At 35.4% G+C, this 14,632-nt stretch overlaps 1 protein-coding gene across 7 annotated transcripts in view; it reads left to right on the plus strand.

Annotated features, from left to right (window-relative positions):
* The window catches only part of Tob (Transducer of ERBB2), a 143,273-nt gene that overhangs the window by 87,176 nt on the left and 41,465 nt on the right, over positions 1-14,632 (plus strand). The gene's annotated exons all lie outside the window — the stretch shown is intronic.

Consider the following 14,632-nt stretch of genomic DNA (forward strand, 5'->3'; position numbering starts at 1 on the left):
CACACGCAACACGCAGAACTATAGGTTTGGCCCGAGACACAAACACACAAAAACAAACAGAAGCGGAAAAAATAAAAAAATATTAAAAAAATAAAATGGATGTAGCTTTAATTTAATAAAAATTGTAAACAACATATTTTATAGCAATTTGTCAGATTATTTTGTGCAGTATTCCATTCCATTTTTAATTTTCAAGCAATTCTTTTTGCAAATTCGCGTATGTATACGTAAACAAAGATCAGCTGACTGGCATCTTATATCATTTTAGACTAGTCTAAACAACTAGGATTTGAAAGTTGGATTTAGAAATCGAGTCGATTTAAAATGACTAGTCTAAACGGGCTATAACAGGCGTTTTACGTGACCCGTTAAATAGACCTTTGTGTGAATCACTGTTGATTGTCGTGAAGTTTTTTTCTCTTGCACTTTCTTATGTTTGTTTCTCTCTGTCATTTAGTTCACACTCTATTAATGTGTGCTTACCTATAACCTTGTACATTTTTATCTATACTTTATCAAATTGCTGTTATCATTATGATAAGGACCAACGACGCTATTATCTTATTTGCACAATGTATACTATGAATTCCGGAAGCAAAATAAACTCCACCTATTTCTATTTTTTATGAGTTAAATATAGAGCACATTTATACTTGAGCTCATTATAATGAAAATTGAATTGTGCTTAAATTGTTTCAGTGATAATTTCATACGTTTTAGTAAATCATCTAAATTGGTCTGTTCCTTTACTTTTAAAAATGGTAACAGTGGCAAAAAATGGTAAAAGTGGTGAACTGGTCTCATATAAATTGTATGCTTTTTAAAGTAAAGAAACACTTTGCAGGTTAAAAATGGTAAGAAATGGTAACCTCAGGCACCTAAAGGAACAGAGCTAATCTTGATTTGTCATGATAATAAATGTTAGTATAAACGTACTCTTAACAATTGCGTTTATACTAGCCATGGTGGAATAAGAAGGTGTTACATCAAATCATACAAAACGTCAAGTTTGCTCACAATAATGCATTACTGTGAATTGCTTGTTTACATTTTGTATGTGATTTTATTTACAATAACGCATTTTGACAACTGGTCAAAAGAAGATCAGCTGTTTTTGGCGTTACACCTTATTATTCCACCATGATACTAGCTGTGACAACATGATATCTTTTGCAGTTGTTTGAAACCCACTGGATTAACTAATTCCAGTAATATCTAAACGTTATTTGACTTTACAAATAAATCAAAGCAAATGTGTCCTTATAATCTGAAAAGAAGTTTTTTATAAAGGAAACAAATGTCTAATGAAAGAAGTTTAGTTGCATATACTAACCCCTCAAATAAATGCTCATAAAGGCGGTTGGCCAGGCAGTGAGTTTTAATGCATGGTTTAGTTATGGCCCCGGCACATACGGCGCGTAGAGCGTCGCGTTACAACAACCACATGAAAACTTTAAGAGCAAACTTGGCATCACTTACACTTTTTTCATGTGGTTGTTGTTCTCAACGCGCGACGCGACGCACAACGGACCGTATGTGCCGGGGCCATTAGAGGTTATTTACACTAGCTATCAATCACATATGACTTGAAATAAAAGCATTCCATATCTGCACACGCGGGCAATGGGGAGACGTAATTCCACTGCATTTTTGCTGGTGTGGACACAAAAAGTAAATGGAGTAAGAAAAATCCCCAATATTGCAGACATTAGCGACTGTATAATATAATAAAAAGCAATTCACAATAGTGCATTATTGTGACCAAATTTTGACGTTTAGACAAATTTTGAGCAAGATATATTTAACAGGTTACGTAAAGAGCACGAATACAACTCTATTTTGATCGAAAATTCTTCAACTTGTCAAAATATTTGTTTACGTTTTCATACATATAATTCACAATAACAAAGAATTTGAGAGATTGAAACCATGAAGCTGGCGTTTAACGCCACATTATTATTTCATCATGATTTTGAGCAACACTTTCTTATTGAATTCCGGAAAAAAGGTTCCACAGATTTGGTCGACTTGATCTAGCTTATTTGTCTTACAATGGTCTAATACCCCGTTTGCATTCGAGCTTTTTGCTACACAACATTAAATCCTCTCAAGACTAGGTTTATTTTAAATCGGGCACAAATCCGCCAAAAATACAATGTTGAATTCTGTGGTTGTAACAAAAAAAAAAACAACTCTACTCAAAAGAGTACACAAAATTGTAACTGTTTCTACGAGTTGGCCGTTGGATTTTGCGTTTTAAATACATATACATACCTCAAAAAGTAAAGAATTATTTTGCAGAGAATAAATGACATAAATGTGGAAATGACAAATATGTGGAAAGAAGATTTCACGCAATTTTCTTCGATAAGGTTAATAAACAAAAATAATTTAAATGTAAGCGAAATTCGCGGACTTTCGCTTTAATCCTCTCAATAGTAAATGCAAAGAACAAAGATTAACTAACTGGGTGGGTTACAACAAGATATAATGTAGGAGGTTATCAAATAATGTCAATAAGTTTTTCGTCTTGTGCTTATATATTTTCCAATAAAATTGTTTATATATTCACAAACTAATGTTTATGTATATTTTTTTCTTTGCAGGTAATTCACAATAAACTTCATATCGTATAGAAATGTTCTATGGCCTATGCATGGTGGAATAAGAAGGTATTACATCAATAACAATAATTGTGCCGTTTACCATACCAAACGTCAAATTATGCTTGGTTTACATTTACGAAATCCACTCGATTTCAACTGTCAATTCCTTTGCGTATACGTCAAATGAAAATTCATCTGAAATCCATCGGATTTCATTTTACATTTAAGCAATAGAATTGACAGTTGAAATCGAGTGGATTTTGTAAATGTAAACCAAGCTTTAGTTTACAATAACGCATTACAGTGAATTGCTTGTTTACATTTTGTATGTGATTTTATTCACAAAAATACATAGTTTGATAATCAGCTGTTTTTGCCGTTGTACCTGCATTATTGTGCCATGAGCATGATGAAATAAAAAACGAGCTGAATGTCAAATTTTGTGTTATTGTGAAATAATTGTATGAAAAGGTAAACAAACAATTTAACAGATTAAAGAATTTTCGACCCCGGCACATACGGTCCGTTGTGCGTCGCGTCACGCGTTAGAAACAACAACCACATGAAAAAAGTGAAAGTGATGCCAAGTTCGTTGCGCCGTATGTGCAGAGGCCTTTAAAGTGTGAACAGAATGAAATACGCTGCTTTTTTCACGCTCAGTTTCATGTCATAGATTAAAGGACAAGTACTACCTAATTCAAATGCTGCTGAATTAATTTGATTTAGGTAGTACTTTGCCTTTAGTCTTTTACATGAAACTGAGCGTGATAAAGCGGCGTATTTCATTCTGTTCACACTTTAAAGACCTCTGCACATATGGCGCAACGAACTTGGCATCACTTTCACTTTTTTCATGTGGTTGTTGTACTTTACACGATATGTTTTTTACATATGAGTTGTCACTTTTCCTATACAAAATGTATATGCAAAGTGACAACTCATATGTAAAAAAACATATCGTGTAAAGTACCCATTAGAGTTATTTTTGTGCTACTTAAGGGGTGTTTACACTATCTATGAATGTCATATGAGATGTAAAATTTGCTACCTGTGAATGTTGTACACATAGTGTGACCACTATGAACATTTTCATCTATCAAAATGATGTGGCAACTCATATGTACATTTTTCGTTTAGGGAGCGCTCTATTCGGCCATGTATTGAGAAATTAATTGTTGCAGTTGATAAATTAATTGTTAGAAGAAAACAATTTTACCAAAAAAATGAAGGAAATGGGTAAAGAAAACGAAAATGTGAGTGCGATTAAAGTTATTAACAATATATGGCCTGTTCCCGTACTTTATAAAGTGGTAAAAGTCGTAAAAGTTGTAAAAGTCGTAAACGATTTTCATATAAATTTTGTGTACGGGAACGCAAAATGTGTTAATGTGGTAAAAATTGTAAAAACTTTTTAGTTCTGGAACAGAGCTATAAATTGTGTTATTTGCCTGATTTATATTTTGTGGTTACTCGTATATGAAATTGTATGGTAGTGTGAACTCAAAAACTAAAAGTGGTATGACAAACATAAAGGATGTCGAATGGATAAAAGAAGTGACAGCTCATATGACATTGATAGATAGTGTAAACACCCCTTTACGTGATCTGTAGTGGGATTCTATAACTCATGTTTGCTGTTATACTATGTTTACATTTACGAAATCCACTCGATTTCATCTGTCAATTCCATTGTGTATACGTCAAATGAAAACTCATCTGAAATATTTTGGATTTCATTTGACGTTTGAGCAATGGAATTGACAGTTGAAATCAAGTGGATTTCGTAAATGTAAACATAGTATTATCGATAATTGTCGGTAAAATTTAAAAAAAAACTCCTTAGACCATAGCTGTGTCTGGTTACCCTAAAATTTGTAACAATTTGTACCAATTGTTGCTGGAAGTCGTCTGTTAACACAAAAAACCATCAAAAGAGAGCGATTCGAGAGAGACATTTTGACAGTTCTTTCACTGAGAGCTTGCAAATTCTTGCTGGACAAATTTCTTCTAGCAAGCACTTGCAAGCTCTTCTTCTTCCTGAAAACAATCAATCAGCAGTTTTTAGTTTTTTGTTGATTTATGTTTGTGAACATTAAAAACACTTTTATTGTGGAAATAACATAGTCTAATTGTATTGTTTTATGGAGAACAAATTTGTAAAGTGGAAAAATACTTTTTGTTTTATTTTCTTTTTCATTTTTAATAAAATACAACGTGTTTGCTTCCTTTGTTGGCTGACAAATTGTTTTGTTTTGGCAAGTCAGCTGATTGCTTGCTGGTTTTTGCTGGGAAGGTGTCTGTTTACTTTTTACAATTTTCTAGCAAAAGAGAATAAAAACCTCTTACTCTCTGAGAAAGTTCTTGCTGGACAATTCTTGCTGGGAAAGTAACCAGACAGACTTCATGTTAGCTCGATTAATCCAATTAATTAATTAAAAACTTTCATAAATAATGACCTTCGTCCTACAAAGACAATAATAAATTAAAATGCTTATAATTTCGATAATTTACGAAAATTTTCGGCAAGTTAACTATGAATAAAAAGTAGTCGCTAGCCTCTACCGACACAAACAGTGATGCCAAATTTTCTTTATGTCTTTAGTCATAATTTTGCAATTTAATTTTACCGATTTTTGTCGGTAACAGCAAAAATGAGTTACAGAATCCCACTACTGGTAAATAGGTCTGGTCTTATTCGGTTCGTTGAGTGTCATTTTACGCGTCAAAAACAACGACCACAAGAAACAAGTGTAAGTGATGCCAAGTTTTGTTTGAAGTTTTCGCTGTTTCATCGTTATCCTGAATAATGGGCAAAATACATACGGTCCGTTGTGCGACGCGTTGCGCGTTGAAAACAACAACCACATGAAAAAATGTGTAAGTGATGTCAAGTTTGTTCTTGAAGTTTTCATGTGGTTGTTGTAACGCAACGCTAAACGGGCCGTATGTGCAGCGCCCTTAATTCTTATTAAAAAGTAAACAGAAATTTTGACAACTTGAAGAATTTTCAATGAAAATAGTTTTCTTGTTATAGTTACTGGTCCACCTTATTTATTGCATCATGGTTTGTAAAGGAATTTATCAATAGACGACGAAAGAGTATAATGCCATGTTCGCACGAGCGTTTGAAGTACGTTATTCGCCTCTCGCAATACGTACATGAATTAACCCGTTTCCACGACACTATTCGTAATTAAGGGAAACATAATTTGTACGCGAATTTGAAGCAATGGACAAAAAATGTAACTGCAATGAAAGAGAATAGAAAATTTGCTATGCTTTGAACCTTTGAACCGTTTACTTTTCATTCATGTTTTGCAGTTTTTTCTAAAAAAGCCCTACATATTTTAATTTTGTATTTTGTCTGTCATAATTAATTTTTTTGATAAATGCTCTCATTTGTTAGAGATGGGACATATTTTATCGTTGTTCGGAGAGTATTTATGTATAAAAATCGTAGCTCGTTCCCAGAATTATGTATGGGGACAACGAATAGAGAACGAACGACGTACCGTGGAAAATTAGTCCAATTCTTTTATGACCTTGGTACATAAAAATTGTGGCATTTTGCTTAAAGGGGAGTACACACTATCAGTCAAAACTGACAGTCAACTTACTTTAAGGACAATTTTCTGGCAAATAAACACTTTTGTTTAGCTAAAAACTGTTGAAATGCAATACTTAAAGTATTATTTAGAGATCTGGAAAGTAATTATTCAGCTAGACTTTGATTTAAACGAAATAGACCCCGATGACTGTCAGTTTTGTTGGTCAGTGTGTACTATGCTTAAGTCATTCCTCATAAAGGAACAAAGAACAGCAGATCCAAAATTCTAACTGCCCTTTGCATTTTAGTCTTTTAAGCCCTCGGCACATACGGTCGGTTTACTGACACGTTGGCACACGCGTTGTCCCAAAACAGTTAAGGCCAGAACAGAATCAATCGTCGCTTGCTTCCCCAAATGTCAAATTATAAAGGAAGTCCAGAGCCTCTTTGTAAATCTGCCTGCGTTCTCCTTTAGGAGGCTCTGGCATTCCTTTATAATTTGACATTTGAGAAGCAAGCGACGATTGATTCTGTTCTGGCCTTTAAATTATGTTTAACTTTAATGCGTCAGCCATATTGTTGTTTTTCAAAAAACTTGGCTTCACTTACACTTTTTTCATGTGATTGTTGTAACGCAACGCACCGTATGTGCCGAGCGCTTTACTTATATTTAGTCTTTACATATATTGCATTGACAACTTAAATGAGGCATACTTTAGAAAACCTGTTACAGGGTACACCCAAAACTTTAGTTTTCGAAATATTACTACTTTTGGTTTTGCTTAAAAACAAACTTGAAAACCCACAGAAGTTTGGTAGTATTTCATTCGCATACATTTTCGTTTTGACATACAGAAACATGCTATTAATAGGTAGTCGAGTCATTCTAGCGAAACCATGGTGAAATAAGAAGGTGTAATGCTTGGTTTACATTTACGAAATCCACTCGATTTCAACTGTCAAATCCATAGGTTAAACGTCAAATGAAATCCAGATGAGATTTCATTTGGCGTTTGAGCTATGGATTAGACAGTTGAAATCGAGTGGATTTCGTAAATGTAAATTTAGCATTACATCCATGGTGGAATAATAAGGTGTAACGCCAAAAACCAGCTGATCTTCATACCAGTTGTCAAAATGCGTTATTGTGAATAAAATCACATACAAAATGTAAACAATCAATTCACAGTAATGCATTATTGTGAGCAAATTTGACGTTTGACATGATTTGAAGTAACACCTCTTATTCCACCATGGTTACATCAAATCATGTCAAACGTCAAATTTGCTCACAATAATGCATTACTTTGAATTGCTTCTTTACATTTTGTATGTGATTTTATTCACATTAACGCATTTTGACAACTGGTATGAAGATCAGCTGTTTTTGGCGTTACACCTTATTATTCCACCATGAGCGAAACAAAACAAATTGTTGTAACAAATTCGCTGCAAATTTAAGCGCCGAAGCGAATTGAATTTCTTTACAAATTTTGACATGGTATGTATGTCGTTTACTCAATGACATGGCGGAATAAGAAGATGTTACATCGATAACAATAATCGGTCAATTTACAACACCAAACGTCAAAATATCGCACTACTGTGAATTGCTTGTTTACCTTTAGTATGTAATTTTATTCACAATAATGCATTTTGACAACTAATGTGATAATCAGCTGTTTTTGCCGTTGTACCTGTATTATTGTGCCATGACTCAATAATTTGTACAAATTTATAAAAGTTCAGTAACTTCTCGTAAACAACTAAGGTATTTTGCATTGTACTGGAGTGTAAACGAACAACATCCAGTAACAACTTGTACAAATTATAAATAAATGAACACACGTAATATTAAAGGGAATTTAAAATAGTGCACTCAAAGTGTACTTACTTAGCTGGCCCATTACAGAACATTTGTTCCATAGACCGAACTAAGAAAAGAATACCGCGCCTTGTCATCTCTTCATCAACTTGTTTGCGCCATCTATTCTTTGGCCTGCCAATTCTGCATGCACCGCCATATGGCTGGAATTTGTACGCCTTTTTAGCGGGCTCATCATCGCTCATTCTTATTATATGGCCTAGCCAACGCAATCGCTGCATCTCGATACGTTTAAGTATATCGATACAGCTCGAGGTTCATACGACGTCGATATTCACCGTCAACGCAGATCGGTCCGTAGATCTTTCGAAGAATTTTTCTCTCAAACACGCCACGCACTGCCTTATCTGCTTGCGCAAGTACCCAGGCTTCGGAACCATACATCAGCACGGGTAGTATCAGTGTTTTGTAAAGCGTTATTTTTGTTTGACAAGTTGTGGCTTTGTTTTTAAAGTGCTTACTTAAGCCAAAGTAGCATCTGTTGGCAAATACAATTCTTTTTTTATTTCACAACTGATGTCGTTTGTTGTGTTTACGGCGGTGCCGAGGTATACGAAGTCTTTTACTACCTCAAAATTATAGGAACCAAATTCAACAGTTGGTCCGATCTCAATGGACGCATTGTGCGTCGACACCCACTTTAGCAGATTCTCCTTCGACCTTCATAAAGGTACCGGTTACTTCTTTTACTGATCGTCCCATGATGTCTATATCATCAGCATAAGCAAGTAACATGTGGCTAATGGTGTAGATTGTGCCACTTCTTTTGACGTTTGCCTCTCGTATAACCTTTTCTAGCAGGATGTTGAAAAGATCACACGAAAGGCTGTCTCCTTGCCTGAAACCTCTTTTGGTACAAAACTCTTCGGAGAGTTCTTTCCTATTTAAACTACAGATCTTGAGTAAGTTACAAAGCCGAATAAGCTTTGCGGGGATATCAAATTCAGACATGGCTTGGAATACCTTTGAACGCAGCGGGCTGTCGAAGGCTGCTTTATAATCGACAAAAAAGTGGTAGGTGTCGATCTGCATCTCTTGGGTCTTCTCCAGGATTTGCCGCAGGGTAAATATCTGGTCAATGGTGGACTTGCCAGGTCTAAAGCCGCATTGGTATGGTCCAATTATTTCGCTGACCATGGGCTTTAGTCGTTCGCACAATATCCCTGACACTATCTTGTAGGCGATAGGGAAAAGACTTATGCCCCTATAGTTGGAGCATAAAGTCTTATCTCCTTTCTTATGGACGGGACACAGGATGCTCAGGTTCCAATCGTCGGGTACGCGTTCTTCCTGCCAGATGGAGCTAACTAGCTGATGCATACACCTTATCAGCGTGTCGCCTCCGGTTTTAAAGAGCTCGGCTGGTAAGCCATCAGCTCCTGCTGTCTTATTAGTCTTCAGCCGATTTATTGTTGTCTTTACCTCATCTTGGTCGGGTGGTATGCATTCAATACCATCTTCTGGGATTGGATCTGTGGTATCTTCGTCGACTTCGCTACTATTGGATACCAACAGTGTGGAAAAATGCTCTTTCCATATCCTTAGCACGCTATCTGTATCAGTTACCAGATTACGTTGCTGGTCTCTACAGGAGGATGTGCTAGATACACAGCCATCAGTTTGATGTTTCACTCTTTGGTAGAATTTTCGGACTTCATTCTGTCTCCTGTACATCTCGATTTGTTCACACTCCCGCTTTTCCATCTCTCTCTTTCTCCTGCGGAAAAGACGTGTCTCCTCTCTCCTGTTCTCCCGATACATCTCTCGTGCGCTACGCGTTGCTACTGATTGTAAAGTAGCCCTATATGCCGCATTTTTCTCTTCGGTAGCAGCACGACACTCCTGGTCATACCATGGATTCCTGGGTGGAGGTCTCTGGTATCCAAGTACTGATTTTGCGGCTGTTTGCATGGAGTAGGCAATGTTTTGCCATTGTCCTGATATGTTATCGGGACGAGGAGTGCTTTGATTAAGCAGCTGGGCCAGTTGAGTGGAATGTGCTGTGGCTATCTGTTGTGATTGCAGCTTACCGATGTCCAACTTCCGTGTTGTGTCTATTCGCACTTTGTTTGCTACGTTTAATCTGGTACGTACCTTTGCTGCAACAAGGTAGTGGTCCGAGTCTATGTTTGCACCTCGGAACGATCGTACATCCAACACGCTTGATGCACATCTTCCATCTTTCAAAAAGTGATCAATTTGATTTCTTGCTCTTTGATCTGGCGACAGCCAGGTGCCCTTATGAATATCGAGATGCTTAAATCTGGTATTGCTAACTACCATGTTTCTTGCAGCTGCAAAGTCTATCAGCCTCATACCATTGTCAGATGTTTCACTGTGGAGACTGAATTTTCCGACTGCTGGATCAAAGATATTCTCCTTTCCAATTTTGGCATTAAAATCGCCTAGTATAATTTTAATGTCATGGGCAGGGCAACGGTCATAAGTTTCTTCTAAGCGTTCGTAAAATATATCTTTGGTTTGTTCGTCCTTGTCTTCAGTGGCGCAAATAAAGCTGATGTTGAAGAATTGTGCTTTTAATCGAGTTGCAGCGAGTCTTTCATTCACTGGGGTGAAGCTGGAGACCAGATGTTTTAACCTCCGACCAACTACAAATCCGCAACCAAACTCATGCTTCGTGCCATGGCAGCTATAATACAGTGCGTCACCTTTAGGTGTTGTTTTGACGCCTTTCCCGTTCCATCGTATTTCCTGTATGGCAGTAATGGCGGCCTTGTACTTTTCAAGTAAATCTGCCAATGCGTAAACTGCACCTTCTCTATAAGAAGTGTGAACATTCCACGTGCAGATTCGCAGATCATGGTCCTTAAAACGTTTGCGGGGTTCGTCAACTTTAGAGGGGTTTGTTTTTCTTTACTTTCGTTTTTTCATAGTAGACTGTTTTTTCTAGGGGAGGGTTACTAACCCGACGCCCAACCCCAAGTTTTTAACGTTCTTATGGGTGAACGGGTGGCACATGTTAGCTCACTACCTTTAACGGGTGTTAGAGGCAGTTCCCCAGGTGACACCACTGGAGGTCAGTGTCCACTTGAGATGAAAGAGGGACCAAGATAAATCCTGGGCTTTGCCATGTTAAAGCCGGTCAGGACCGTTCCTTGGTATCTTCCATCCCCTACGTCACCCGTAGGCACTCAAAGTGTATGTGCACAAAAACAAGCGATAAACATCACGTGGTTGATTTCTTGCATAACACACCATACATGTACCCAAATCAGCGAAGCTGATGGTACCACAAACTGTCAAATTTTATTTATGTTTTTTAAATAATATCTCTAAATATAAAAATTGTAACGAATTTTTTAAGTATACTTTTTTTTAAATTTTTCGAATAAAATTGTGTCGAAAATTGGATTTTGTAAATCTAAACATACTATAAGAGTCGGTGAACGATTCTGATCCGAATGATTGAACTAGATCAAGATCTATTTACTAGGTCACGTAACTAGCACAACAACAACTCAATTTTGACCGAAAATTCTTTAAGCTGTTAAAATGTTTGTTTACGTTTTGACACAATTTATTCACAATAACACAAAATTTGACGGATTGAATCCAACCAACACGCCGTTTTACCTCACCTTATAATTTCATCATGAACTAGATAGTTAACTATGAACTAGATTACTGAACTAGTTAGTTAAAGGAGCTGAACTACTACGATAACAAATTTTCCTTTATGATATCGAAAAATAGCAAAAATTAGTAGATTCTTGCGGTACTGGAACAGACCAGCTATTGCATTGTTCAACAGAAATGTCATATTCATTATACAACAAAGAAAGACATTTGTTATATTTTCATGGATCTACATACATACATATGTATGCACGTATAAACATAAATAAAATTTATATGAATTCATCTTCACATCTATGAAATTACTTTTCCCGTAAATGTCAATTGTTATATTTATTGAAATGAAGGGGAAATTTAATTGTATCACTCGTTGGATGTTACAATAGAATTGAAATGTGCAACCATTGAAAAACAACCGCAACATTCTAATGACACTTGTGATGATGTTATTTACGGAACCGGAATGTACATAAGGGTTATAACTTTTTTGCAACTTTTGCAAAATCAAAAATTAGTTTAGTTTAAGCATAAAATGTACCTTTTAATTTATTAGAAATTGTGTTTTTATGTAAAATATGCGTGTCCATACCTAAATTAACCCTGCGTTTACAAATGACAGGACAATTAAGTTCATGTATTGATTGTCAAAATCCCACAACTTGCCTGTGTGACGTAGGCGTCCAGACAACTGCGAAAACAGTTGTAAAAGTATGAATGATAATCACCGATTTCTTTTTGTTTTCCGTTCACATATTTTGTTTTGTACATATTCTTTTGTTTTCAGCACATTTGAATTATCATCTCACTTCTTTTTCACAAAAAATGTCAAAAATTTGTCAACCCGGCTGTCTGTCAAAAACTGATGGACAGCTGAGAGACAAACGACAAATGTATGCATGTGTTAGTAAATCAGAGTTGTAATTGAAGACAAATTGTCTGGTGTAAACGCCTAGTAACATGTCTCCCAGCAAATGAATTTATAACTTTTTATGTAAAAATGTTTGCAACTCACAATGAGCCCAATGAGAGGCAACAAGTCACTGAAAGTCGGAAAAAGAAAAAAAAAATATATATATATATATATATATATATATATAGAAAGAAAGATTATTAGATTAGAGTATTAGACATCCATCATTAATTGATCGCGTCCGATTTTTTGAAAACTATATAACTACAGGTTAAGATTTTTGAATTTAGTAGGGGTTTCTAGTGCCATTTAATAAATTTAGAGATCTTGTACTTAAAAGATGTCTATGCTCGACATAACTCGATTAAGTTAACTATAAAATTTGGCGCCTTGTGTCATATTGACAAGTCCCACTATCAGCCCAGCCCAATACTTTAAAATATCCACATTTTTATGTCTCACATATTCTATTAATATATTTCTATATATTTCCGTGGACATCCGTGGATAAATTTTTCTACACATGTAGTATTACCTTCTACCACATATATATACAGTTTCGCCGATACGTCACAATACTGACAGTTCTACTCCAAAAATATATAAACTCCAATAAAAACTACACAAAAACTCATCACATCTCTACGCCAACAATTCTCTATCACATCTAACTTTTTTTTTAATTCTGAATCACTATCTTAAATAGCATACCTTTCCACGTATTTTCCATTTTAAGAAGCGTTAACGGTGTTTAATTGTCGAGCGATTGATTGAAATTAATTGAATATTATAAAGCGGCCTATACACTATCAAATTTTGATGTCAATATTTGTAGTAGTATGTGTAAATTTTTCAAAATATGAGAATGTGCGTGTGATTTTTAGTGATTGAAGAAAATCAAAATAGTTTTGATTTTCAAAATTGAACCCCGCCAATCCGATGAGTATGGGTTTTTTCAAGATTGTCAAAAGCAATTTTGAAAAACCAGAACATTGTGTTTGTGAGGAAATAAAAAAAATTAAGTTCATTCATTTTTAGAGGACAATTTCATGATTTCGGTTGATTGAATGCTTTGTTACACACTTATCAATCACACACGTACAGACATCGGCTGGACAAGCCAGTTTAGATAGTATATGGGCCGCTTTGTTTTCAACACATTTCAATAATTATCTCCCTTATTTTTACAAAAATGTCAAAAATTTGTTAACCCCACTGTCTGTGAAGAAATGATGGACAGCTGGGAGACAGCAGATAAATGTATGTACATATGTGTTAGTAAATCAGAGTTGTATTTGAAGACAAACTGTATGGTGTAAACGCCTAGTTACGTATGGTGAAATTATAAGGCGATGCAAAAAGGCCAGCTGATTTCATCCAACAATCAAATTCATTGTTATTGTGAATAAATCGTATGAAAACGCAAAAAATTTTGACAACTTGAATTAAAACAATTAAAACAGTAAACGGGAACTTTTTCCGCAAAATCGAGCTAAAATATATATTTTTCTTATGAGGACATTATTCCCCATTCAATGAAATTGTAGTGGTAGTTTTTGGTTATAACCCTAATGTTCATATGTATGTATGTATGATACTAAACAACAATGGAGTGACGTGGTCGTACATTTCGCTTGATTATGAATTAAATAAAGCCTGACATATGAGGAAATTTGCAGTTTTAGAACAAAATAAACGGAAGTTTATTTAAATGATATTGTTACGGAATTAGGTTTAAACAATCTCCGCGAAGATATTTTATTCCCCGATACGATTTGTACCAACTAAAACAGGGTTCGTTTTAGATTACGTTTCTACAATGCTTTATTTACTCTATTATTCTTATTCACAACCGACTTTAATTACTAAGCACACAACTTTCCTTCTTTATTAAGCACAGAGCTTCCCTTTACTTATTTAACCGTCTGTTCAGTTTGACGTCTAAAACAGAACTAACTCACTGTTTCGTTTTCGTTTGAAGTTTCTAGGGCATTTGGCAACTTCCAGAAACCAACTAACATGGTACAATAAGAAAGGTAGATGCATCGGCGAATTGCTACAACAAAGCAACTTTTTTTGTAATGTAA

The sequence above is a fragment of the Musca autumnalis genome, unplaced genomic scaffold (genome assembly GCF_047663935.1).
Source record: "Musca autumnalis isolate F117 unplaced genomic scaffold, ASM4766393v1 scaffold_3, whole genome shotgun sequence".
Taxonomy (NCBI): domain Eukaryota; kingdom Metazoa; phylum Arthropoda; class Insecta; order Diptera; family Muscidae; genus Musca; species Musca autumnalis.